Genomic DNA, 12,359 nt, shown 5'->3' with positions numbered 1-12,359 from the left:
AGAGCTGCTCTAGAGCCAGAGAACCACATCAGAAGAGCTGCTCTAGAGCTAGAGAACCAGGTCAGCAGAGCTGCTTTAGAGCCATAGAACCAGGTCAGCAGAGCTGCTTTAGAGCCAGAGAACCAGGTCAGCAGAGCTGCTTTAGAGCCAGAGAACCAGGTCAGCAGAGCTGCTCTAGAGCCTAAGACCCAGGTCAACAGAGCTGCTCTAGAGTCAGAGAACCAGGTCAGCAGAGCTGCTGTAGAGCCATAGAAGCCAGGTCAGCACAGCTGCTCTAGAGCCTAAGAACCAGGTCAGTAGAGCTGCTCTAGAGGCGGAGAACAAGGTCAGCAGAGCTGCCGTAGATCCAGAGAACCAGGTCAGCAGAGCTGCTTTAGAGGGAGAGAACCAGGTCAGCAGAGCTGCTTTAGAGGGGGAGAGCCAGGTCAGCAGAGCTGCTTTAGAGCCAGAGAACCAGGTCAGCAGAGCCGCTTTAGAGGGAGAGAACCAGGTCAGCAGAGTTTGCTTAAGAGTCAGAGAAACAGGTCAGCAGAGCTGCTCTAAAGGCAGAGAACCAGGTCAGCAGAGTCGTTATAGAGCCAGAGAACCAAGTCAGCAGAGCTGCTCTAGAGCCAAAGAACCAGGCCAGCAGGGCTGCTCTACAGCCAGAGAACAAGGTCAGCAGAGCTGCTTTAGAGCCAGAGAACCATGTCAGCAGAGCTGCTTTACAGCCATAGAACCAGGTCAGCAGAGCTGCTTTAGAGTCAGAGAACCAGGTACGCAGAGCCGCTTTAGAGCCAGAGAACCAGGTCAGCAGAATGCTTGAGAACCAGGTCAGCAGAGCTGCTTTAGAGCCAGAGAACCAGGTCAGCAGAGCTGCTCTCGAGCCTAAGAACCAGGTCAGCAGAGCTGCTCTAGAGGCAGAGAACCAGTTCAGCAGAGCTGCTGTAGAGCCAGAGAACCAGGTCAGAGGAGATTCTTTACAGCCATAGAACCAGGTCAGCAGAGCTGCTCTAGAGCCAGAGAACCAGGTCAGCAGAGCCTCTTTAGAGCCAGACAACCAGGTCATCAGAGCTGCTGTAGAGCCATAGAAACGAGGTCAGCACAGCTGCTCTAGAGCCTAAGAACCAGGTCAGCAGAGCTGCTCTAGAGGCAGAGAACAAGGTCAGCAGAGCTGCCGTAGATCTAGAGAACCAGGTCAGCAGAGCTGCTTTAGATGGAGAGAACCAGGTCAGCACAGCTGCTCTAGAGCCTAAGAGCCAGGTCAGCAGAGCTGCTTTAGAGCCAGAGAAACAGGTCAGCAGAGCTGCTTTAGAGGGAGAGAACAAGGTCAGCAGAGCTGCCGTAGAGCCAGAGAACCAGGTCAGCAGAGCTGCTTTAGAGCCAGAGAACCAGGTCAGCAGAGCTGCTTTAGAGGGAGAGAACCAGGTCAGCAGAGTTGCTTTATGTTATGTTATGTTATGTTATTTGTATTTATTAAGCGCACAAATGCCACAGCCAAGTGGCGTCCCGGCGCTATAAAGGATCGGGTAACATAACACCAGACACGTGGTAACCAGCCGCAACCATTAAGCCGAAGGAAACAGAAATGTTTTCACAGCCTTTCTGAAAGGCAACAAATCAGGAATAGAGCGAATACTAACAGGCAGTGTGTTCCAAAGGCTTGCTGCCAAAACACCAAATGAGCGACCGCCCACTCTAGCTTTTTTGAAACGAGGGACATTAGCCAGAAATTGACCCGTTGATCGTAATGCTCTTGCAGGGGTGTAATAAGAGATGGTCTGAGCTAAAATAGGAGGAGAAGCAAACTTCAAAATTTTAAAAACCAGACACAATGCCTTGAACTTTATCCTCTGCCCAACGGGCAGCCAATGAAGGTCCAGAATGGAACGCCTAGCTGAACAGAACTTGGGCAATCCGACCAACATTCTGGCAGCTGCATTTTGCACACGCTGAAGGCGTGTAAGCTCTGCTTGGTTGGTGCCCAATATAAGTGCACTGGCGTAATCCAATCTGGAAAGAATCATTGCTTCGACTATAAGTTGCCTAGTGGGGGCATCGAAAAATTTGAAGATGGGCCTAAGACTTTGAAGGGCACCAAAGCAAGTACCAGCGACCTTTTTTGTATGAGGGGTGAATGAGAGATTGGCATCAAGCCAGACCCCAAGGTTCTTTACCTGTGTCACCGGGATAGGGGCTTGGCCAAGCTCTGATGGCCACAATCCGTCTCCCCAAAGATGAGCCTCTTTGCCCAGGACTAAAACTTCAGTTTTAGTAGCATTAAGTTGGAGATGGTTATCTGTCATCCAGCTTGCCACCTGCTTAAGGGCCCTCTGAAAATTGGAGGCATCCAACGCAGTATTCCCGTTTAGTGCAACCGCTAAATGGGTGTCATCAGCATAGGACACCATAGTGAGGCCCCATTTATTGGCGACCACCGTCAGTGGTTGCACGTACAAGTTAAACAGGGTCGGGCTAAGTGCCGAACCCTGCGGAACTCCTTGGGAGATGTGGCGGGGGGTAGACTCATAGGGAGGTGTGAACACTTTAAAAGTGCGCTCAGCCAAAAATGAGCGAAACCAATCTAGAGCTGTACCCTCCACTCCGCCTTCGTTTAACCGTTGGAGCAAAATCGGGTGGGAGACAGTATCAAAGGCGGCACTGAGATCCAAAAGGATCAGTGCCGCCGTCTGTCCAGAGTCTAGCATCCTCCGCAGGTGCTCAACCATAGCCAACAGAGCTGTCTCTGTGCTATGGCCTGCTCGAAAGCCATTCTGGGAGGGATGAAGAATGCCTGTATTTAGAAGGTGACCAGATAAAATATTATTGGCATGAGCCTCAGCAATCTTAGAAATCCATGGAAGCAGAGAAATGGGCCGATAATGTTCTGGTTTTGTTGGATCTAGAATAGACTTTTTTAATATCGGCATAACCATGGCTTGCTTCCATTTTATGGGTACCGTCCCAGATGTAAAAGATAACCTGATGAGATTATGAAGAAGCGGGAAACAGATCTCGGCAGATTCCCTGAATTGTGCAGGTCTCAAAGGGTCCGCCGGAGAGCCCGATTTAACTTTCACAACTAAAGATTCAAACTCTTCCTGAGATGGCCCGGGAAGCACTAACAATGGACTGGGGATGACATGCATAAATCCGACATTGTTATTAGATGTGATAGGAGAGGGAAAAGATCTGTAGATCGCATCCACTTTCTCCACAAAAAAAGATGCTAACTCTTCACAGTGGGCCAGAGAGCCATTCCCCATCACTGCGGTTTTCATATTGGTCATATCTTTAAAAACCTTAAAGATTAGTTTAGTTGGGTTAGCACTATTCTTAAATTCTAGGGAATAAAATGAGGCTCGTGCTTTACAAATAGCTTGGTGATACAGCTTAATGCTGGCCTGATATTTCTGTTTAAGGATGGGATCGTATGCCTTGCGCCAAGCTCTTTCTGCCCTTTTACAGGCGACCTTAAGGAGCCTAAGGGAGTCGTCATTCCAAGGGCTTGAATGGCCCGGCCGGATCTTACTCCAACCCGCTGGTATTAAGGTGTCTAATGCTTGGGTCAACCACTCGCAAAAGTGGTCATACCCAGAGGCGACATCTGTAAGGTGTTCTGGAGGATGTTGTAACAGAAGCTGATGGAAATCTTCCAGATTCATATTCCTCCAAGGACGTCTAAAAACGGCGGGTGTAGTACTTTTAAAAGGGAAAACATTCGGAGTGATCCGAATTTCGACCAGGTAGTGGTCGGTCCAAACCATAGGTTTAGGCTGCAATAGTTTCACATTATCCAGATTCATCAGAAAGGGGTCCAGAATGTGACCCCCAACGTGGTTCTGACAATTAATTTGCTGATATAATCCTAATGCCTCAAGATCTGCAAGAAAACTACTCACCGCAGAGGATTGAAGAACATCCATGTGGAGATTAAGATCACCTATTATGTTAAAATTTGCTGATCTAAGGGCTAGAGAGGAGACCATCTCTGGAAGAGCAGTTCGAAAGGCATCATCAGGACCGGGCGGTCTGTAGATAACCAGACCAGAGAAGGAAAATTGAGGGGTCATCGAGATTGCGAAGTGGGCGCTTTCACAACCCGCTATACCGATGGCCTTCCATGAACAAGGATAACATGTCTTAACCACGGCCGCAATCCCACCACCTCTCGAATTACGATGTAAGGTGTGCATAGTATAATCCGTAGGTAAGGCAAGATTTATCGCCGCCGTGGCGTTGTCATGTAGCCAAGTTTCCGTTAAGAAAAATATATCTGGTCTTTCATCTGTAAGTAGAGTAAAGACATCTAAATAATGGCAGACCAACGATCTCACATTCAAATGAAATATTTTAAAAGTAATTTGCCGGTGAGAGACCGCAGAACGGTCTGCTGTATTAGCAACACTTGGTAGAGGCTGTAAAGCCCTAATAGGCAGAGACAGTGGGAGCTCAAACCTACACTGAGAGCACTGAACAGGGCCGGAGAGAGGGTCAAGGGCCCCATGCGCACATCCACTCACCCTGTTCCGGAAACTAAGTAGGTAATTAGCCGCAAGCATAGCCGACCTCCCGAGAGTCCTGCCCTAGCCCTGCCTTAGCGCTGACGAGCGCAGACGGGCAGGACTCTGGCGCGACTCAGGCGCAGAGAGGGCGCTTCCGCTGCGCGTCACCGCTGCGCTAGGAATGAGCGTCTAATATAGGCTAAACCCACAATCGAGCACTAGAGCGCTCGGGAATGGTGGCAAGAGCGTCCCTTCCCGCTCCAAGATGGCGCTCAAGAAACGAATCAGCCCTGTGAGCCCGGACCCGCTAAACAGCGGTGAGTTCGTTAACTTTTACAGTGCAAGTGTGGGCCGAGAGAAGAATAGAAACAATTAAAACCAGGAAAAATTAAATAAAACAAACAAATAAAACAAACAAAGTACAACACGCAGGAAGTTTTAAAATATCCAAGAGTAAGGCTTCAGGCTACTGCTGAAGCACGCTACAAGCGCCGTAGTGCTCGTCCAGTGGTCACCTTTTCCAGCTTTAGAGTCAGAGAAACAGGTCAGCAGAGCTGCTTTAGAGCCATAGAAACCAGGTCAGCAGAGCTGCTCTAAAGGCAGAGAACCAGGTCAGCAGAGTTGTTATAGAGCCAGAGAACCGAGTCAGCAGAGCTGCTCTAAAGCCTAAGAACCAGGCCAGCAGGGCTGCTCTACAGCCAGAGAACAAGGTCAGCAGAGCTGCTTTAGAGCCAGAGAACCTTGTCAGCAGAGCCGCTTTACAGCCATAGAACCAGGTCAGCAGAGCTGCTTTAGAGCCAGAGAACCAGGTCAGCAGAATGCTTGAGAACCAGGTCAGCAGAGCTGATTTAGAGCCAGAGAACCAGGTCAGCAGAGCTGCTCTCGAGCCTAAGAACCAGGTCAGCAGAGCTGCTCTAGAGGCAGAGAACCAGTTCAGCAGAGCTGCTGTAGAGCCAGAGAACCAGGTCAGAGGAGATTCTTTACAGCCATAGAACCAGGTCACCAGAGCTGCTCTAGAGCCAGAGAACCAGCTCAGCAGAGCCTCTTTAGAGCCAGACAACCAGGTCATCAGAGCTGCTGTAGAGCCAGAGAACTAGGTCAACAGAGCTTCTTTAGAGCCACAGAACCAGGTCAGCAGAGCGATGTTTTAGAGCCAGAGAAACATGCAGAGAAACATCAGGTCAGCATAGCTGCTTCAGAGCCAGAGGACCAGGTCAGCAGAGCTGTTTTAGAGCCAGAGAAACATCAGGTCAGCAGAGCTGCTTTAGAGCCAGAGAACCAGATCAGCAGAGCCGTTGTAGAGCCAGAGAACCAGGCCAGCAGGGCTCCTCTACAGCCAGAGAACCACATCAGAAGAGCTGCTCTAGAGCTAGAGAACCAGGTCAGCAGAGCTGCTTTAGAGCCATAGAACCAGGTCAGCAGAGCTGCTTTAGAGCCAGAGAACCAGGTCAGCAGAGCTGCTTTAGAGCCAGAGAACCAGGTCAGCAGAGCTGCTCTAGAGCCTAAGACCCAGGTCAACAGATCTGCTCTAGAGTCAGAGAACCAGGTCAGCAGAGCTGCTGTAGAGCCATAGAAGCCAGGTCAGCACAGCTGCTCTAGAGCCTAAGAACCAGGTCAGTAGAGCTGCTCTAGAGGCGGAGAACAAGGTCAGCAGAGCTGCCGTAGATCCAGAGAACCAGGTCAGCAGAGCTGCTTTAGAGGGAGAGAACCAGGTCAGCAGAGCTGCTTTAGAGGGGGAGAACCAGGTCAGCAGAGCTGCTTTAGAGCCAGAGAACCAGGTCAGCAGAGCCGCTTTAGAGGGAGAGAACCAGGTCAGCAGAGTTTGCTTAAGAGTCAGAGAAACAGGTCAGCAGAGCTGCTCTAGAGGCAGAGAACCAGTTCAGCAGAGCTGCTGTAGAGCCAGAGAACCAGGTCAGAGGAGATTCTTTACAGCCATAGAACCAGGTCAGCAGAGCTGCTCTAGAGCCAGAGAACCAGGTCAGCAGAGCCTCTTTAGAGCCAGACAACCAGGTCATCAGAGCTGCTGGAGACCCATAGAAACGAGGTCAGCACAGCTGCTCTAGAGCCTAAGAACCAGGTCTGCAGAGCTGCTCTAGAGGCAGAGAACAAGGTCAGCAGAGCTGCCGTAGATCTAGAGAACCAGGTCAGCAGAGCTGCTTTAGAGGGAGAGAACCAGGTCAGCACAGCTGCTCTAGAGCCTAAGAACCAGGTCAGCAGAGCTGCTTTAGAGCCAGAGAAACAGGTCAGCAGAGCTGCTTTAGAGGGAGAGAACAAGGTCAGCAGAGCTGCCGTAGAGCCAGAGAACCAGGTCAGCAGAGCTGCTTTAGAGCCAGAGAACCAGGTCAGCAGAGCTGCTTTAGAGGGAGAGAACCAGGTCAGCAGAGTTGCTTTATGTTATGTTATGTTATGTTATTTGTATTTATAAAGCGCACAGATGCCACAGCCAAGTGGCGTCCCGGCGCTATAAAGGATCGGGTAACATAACACCAGACACGAGGTAACCAGCCGCAACCATTAAGCCGAAGGAAACAGAAATGTTTTCACAGCCTTTCTGAAAGGCAACAAACAGGAATAGAGCGAATACTAACAGGCAGTGTGTTCCAAAGGCTTGCTGCCAAAACACCAAATGAGCGACCGCCCACTCTAGCTTTTTTGAAACGAGGGACATTAGCCAGAAATTGACCCGTTGATCGTAATGCTCTTGCAGGGGTGTAATAAGAGATGGTCTGAGCTAAAATAGGAGGAGAAGCAAACTTCAAAATTTTAAAAACCAGGCACAATGCCTTGAACTTTATCCTTTGCCCAACGGGCAGCCAATGAAGGTCCAGAATGGAACGCCTAGCTGAACAGAACTTGGGCAATCCGACCAACATTCTGGCAGCCATATTTTGCACACGCTGAAGGCGTGTAAGCTCTGCTTGGTTGGTGCCCAATAGAAGTGCACTGGCGTAATCCAATCTGGAAAGAATCATTGCTAGTGGGGGCATCGAAAAATTTGAAGATGGGCCTAAGACTTTGAAGGGCACCAAAGCAAGTACCAGCGACCTTTTTTGTATGAGGGGTGAATGAGAGATTGGCATCAAGCCAGACCCCAAGGTTCTTTACCTGTGTCACCGGGATAGGGGCTTGGCCAAGCTCTGATGGCCACAATCCGTCTCCCCAAAGATGAGCCTCTTTGCCCAGGACTAAAACTTCAGTTTTAGTAGCATTAAGTTGGAGATGGTTATCTGTCATCCAGCTTGCTACCTCCTTAAGGGCCCTCTGAAAATTGGAGGCATCCAACGCAGTATTCCCGTTTAGTGCAACCGCTAACTGGGTGTCATCAGCATAGGACACCATAGTGAGGCCCCATTTATTGGCGACCACCGTCAGTGGTTGCACGTACAAGTTAAACAGGGTCGGGCTAAGTGCCGAACCCTGCGGAACTCCTTGGGAGATGTGGCGGGGGGTAGACTCATAGGGAGGTGTGAACACTTTAAAAGTGCGCTCAGCCAAAAATGAGCGAAACCAATCTAGAGCTGTACCCTCCACTCCGGCTTCTCTTAACCGTTGGAGCAAAATCGGGTGGGAGACAGTATCAAAGGCGGCACTGAGATCCAAAAGGATCAGTGCCGCCGTCTGTCCAGAGTCTAGCATCCTCCACAGGTGCTCAACCATAGCCAACAGAGCTGTCTCTGTGCTATGGCCTGCTCGAAAGCCATTCTGGGAGGGATGAAGAATGCCTGTATTTAGAAGGTGACCAGATAAAATATTATTGGCATGAGCCTCATCAATCTTAGAAATCCATGGAAGCAGAGAAATGGGCCGATAATGTTCTGGTTTTGTTGGATCTAGAATAGACTTTTTTAATATCGGCATAACCATGGCTTGCTTCCATTTTATGGGTACCGTCCCAGATGTAAAAGATAACCTGATGAGATTATGAAGAAGCGGGAAACAGATCTCGGCAGATTCCCTGAATTGTGCAGGTCTCAAAGGGTCCGCCGGAGAGCCAGATTTAACTTTCACAACTAAAGATTCAAACTCTTCCTGAGATGGCCCGGGAAGGACTAACAATGGACTGGGGATGACATGCATAAATCCGACATTGTTATTAGATGTGATAGGAGAGGGAAAAGATCTGTAGATCGCATCCACTTTCTTCACAAAAAAAGATGCTAACTCTTCACAGTGGGCCAGAGAGCCATTCCCCCTCACTGCGGTTTTCATATTGGTCAAATCTTTAAAAACCTTAAAGATTAGTTTAGTTGGGTTAGCACTATTCTTAAATTCTAGGGAATAAAATGAGGCTCGTGCTTTACAAATAGCTCGGTGATACAGCTTAATTCTGGCCTGATATTTCTGTTTAAGGATGGGATCGTATGCCTTGCGCCAAGCTCTTTCTTCCCTTTTACAGGCGACCTTAAGGAGCCTAAGGGAGTCGTCATACCAAGGGCTTGAATGGCCCGGCCGGATCTTACTCCAACCCGCTGGTATTAAGGTGTCTAATGCTTGGGTCAACCACTCGCAGAAGTGGTCATACCCAGAGGCGACATCTGTAAGGTGTTCTGGAGGATGTTGTAACAGAAGCTGATGGAAATCTTCCAGATTCATATTCCTCCAAGGACGTCTAAAAACGGCGGGTGTAGTACTTTTAAAAGGGAAAACATTCGGAGTGATCCGAATTTCGACCAGGTAGTGGTCGGTCCAAACCATAGGTTTAGGCGGCAATACTTTCACATTATCCAGATTCATCAGAAAGGGGTCCAGAATGTGACCCCCAACGTGGGTCTGACAATTAATTTGCTGATATAATCCTAACGCCTCAAGATCTGCAAGAAAACTACTCACCGCAGAGGATTGAAGAACATCCATGTGGAGATTAAGATCACCTATTATGTTAAAATTTGCTGATCTAAGGGCTAGAGAGGAGACCATCTCTGGAAGAGCAGTTCGAAAGGCATCATCAGGACCGGGCGGTCTGTAGATAACCAGACCAGAGAAGGTAAATTGAGGGGTCATCGAGATTGCGAAGTGGGCGCTTTCACAACCCGCTATACCTATGGCCTTCCATGAACAAGGATAACATGTCTTAACCACGGCCGCAATCCCGCCGCCTCTCGAATTACGATGTAAGGTGTGCATAGTATAATCCGTAGGTAAGGCAAGATTTATCGCCGCCGTGGCGTTGTCATGGAGCCAAGTTTCCGTTAAGAAAAATATATCTGGTCTTTCATCTGTAAGTAGAGTAAAGACATCTAAATAATGGCAGACCAACGATCTCACATTCAAATGAAATATTTTAAAAGTAATTTGCCGGTGAGAGACCGCAGAACGGTCTGCTGTAATAGCAACACTTGGTAGAGGCTGTAAAGCCCTAATAGGCAGAGACAGTGAGAGCTCAAACCTACACTGAGAGCACTGAACAGGGCCGGAGAGAGGGTCAAGGGACCCATGCGCACATCCACTCACCCTGTTCCGGAAACTAAGTAGGTAATTAGCCGCAAGCATAGCCGACCTCCCGAGAGTCCTGCCCTAGCCCTGCCTTAGCGCTGACGAGCGCAGACGGGCAGGACTCTGGCGCGACTCAGGCGCAGAGAGGGCGCTTCCGCTGCGCGTCACCGCTGCGCTAGGAATGAGCGTCTAAATAGGCTAAACCCACAATCGAGCACTAGAGCGCTCGGGAATGGTGGCAAGAGCGTCCCTTCCCGCTCCAAGATGGCGCTCAAGAAACGAATCAGCCCCGTGAGCCCGGACCCGCTAAACAGCGGTGAGTTCGTTAACTTTTACAGTGCAAGTGTGGGCCGAGAGAAGAATAGGAACAATTAAAACCAGGAACAATTAAATAAAACAAACAAATAAAACAAACAAAGTACAACACGCAGGAAGTTTTAAAATATCCAGGAGTAAGGCTTCAGGCTACTGCTGAAGCACGCTACAAGCGCCGTAGTGCTCATCCAGTGGTCACCTTTTCCAGCTTTAGAGTCAGAGAAACAGGTCAGGAGAGCTGCTTTAGAGCCATAGAAACCAGGTCAGCAGAGCTGCTCTAAAGGCAGAGAACGAGGTCAGCAGAGTTGTTATAGAGTTAGAGAACCAAGTCAGCAGAGCTGCTCTAAAGCGTAAGAACCAGGCCAGCAGGGCTGCTCTACAGCCAGAGAACAAGGTCAGCAGAGCTGCTTTAGAGCCAGAGAACCATGTCAGCAGAGCCGCTTTACAGCCATAGAACCAGGTCAGCAGAGCTGCTTTAGAGCCAGAGAACCAGGTCAGCAGAATGCTTGAGAACCAGGTCAGCAGAGCTGCTTTAGAGCCAGAGAACCAGGTCAGCAGAGCTGCTCTCGAGCCTAAGAACCAGGTCAGCAGAGCTGCTCTAGAGGCAGAGAACTAGTTCAGCAGAGCTGCTGTAGAGCCAGAGAACCAGGTCAGAGGAGATTCTTTACAGCCATAGAACCAGGTCACCAGAGCTGCTCTAGAGCCAGAGAACCAGGTCAGCAGAGCCTCTTTAGAGCCAGACAACCAGGTCATCAGAGCTGCTGTAGAGCCAGAGAACTAGGTCAACAGAGCTTCTTTAGAGCCACAGAACCAGGTCAGCAGAGCGATGTTTTAGAGCCAGAGAAACATGCAGAGAAACATCAGGTCAGCAGAGCTGCTTCAGAGCCAGAGAACCAGGTCAGCAGAGCTGTTTTAGAGCCAGAGAAACATCAGGTCAGCAGAGCTGCTTTAGAGCCAGAGAACCAGGTCAGCAGAGCCGTTGTAGAGCCAGAGAACCAGGTCAGCAGAGCTGCTCTAGAGCCTAATATTCAGGACAGCAGAGCTGTTCTAGAGCCAGAGAACCAGGTCAGCAGAGCTGCTTTTGAGCCAGAGAACCAGGCCAGAAGATCTGCTTTAGAGCCAGAGAACCAGGTTAGCAGCGCTGCTCTAGAGCCAGAGAACCAGGTCAGCAGAGCCATTGTAGAGCCAGAGAACCAGGTCAGCAGAGCTGCTTTAGAGCCATAGAACCAGGTCAGAAGATCTGCTTTAGAGCCAGAGAAACAGGTCAGCAGAACTGCTCTAGAGCCAGAGAAACTAGGTCTGCAGAGCTGCTTTAGAGCCAGAGAAACCAAGTCAGCAGAGCTGCTTTAGAGTAAGAGAACCAGGTCAGCAGAGCTGCTTTAGAGGGAGAGAACCAGGTCAGCAGAGCTGCTCTAGAGCCAGAGAACCAGGTCAGCAGAGCAGCTTCAAAGCTAGAGAACCAGGTCAGCAGAGCTGCTTTAGAGCCATAGAACAAGGTCAGCAGAGCTGCTTTAGAGCCAGAGAACCAGGTCAGCAGAGCTGCTTTAGAGCCAGAGAACCAGGTCAGCAGAGCTGCTCTAGAGCCTAAGACCAAGGTCAACAGAGCTGCTCTAGAGTCAGAGAACCAGGTCAGCAGAGCTGCTGTAGAGCCATAGACACCAGGTCAGCAGAGCTGCTGTAGAGCCTAAGAACCAGGTCAGAAGAGCTGCTCTAGAGGCAGAGAACCAGGTCAGCAGAGCTGCTTTAGTGGGAGAGAACAGGTCAGCAGATCTGCTTTAGAGCCAGAGAACCAGGTCAGCAGAGCTGCTTTAAAGGGAGAGAACCAGGTCAGCAGAGCTGCCGTGGAGCCAGAGAACCAGGTCAGCAGAGTTGCTTTAGAGGGAGAGAACCAGGTCAGCAGAGCTGCTTTAGCGCCAGAGAGAACCAGGTCAGCAGAGCTACTTTAGAGGGAGAAAACCAGGTCAGCTGACCTGCTCTAGAGCCAGAGAACCATGTCAGCAGAGCTGTTTCAAAGCCACAGAACCAGGTCTGCAGAGCAGCTTTACAGCCATAGAACCAGGTCAGCAGAGCTGCTTTAAAGCAATAGAACCAGGCCAGCAGAGCTGCTTTAGAGCCAGAGAACCAGGT

Source organism: Triturus cristatus, chromosome 1_1 (genome assembly GCF_964204655.1).
Source record: "Triturus cristatus chromosome 1_1, aTriCri1.1, whole genome shotgun sequence".
NCBI lineage: Eukaryota > Metazoa > Chordata > Amphibia > Caudata > Salamandridae > Triturus > Triturus cristatus.
Note: the sequence above shows the minus strand (reverse complement) of the source record.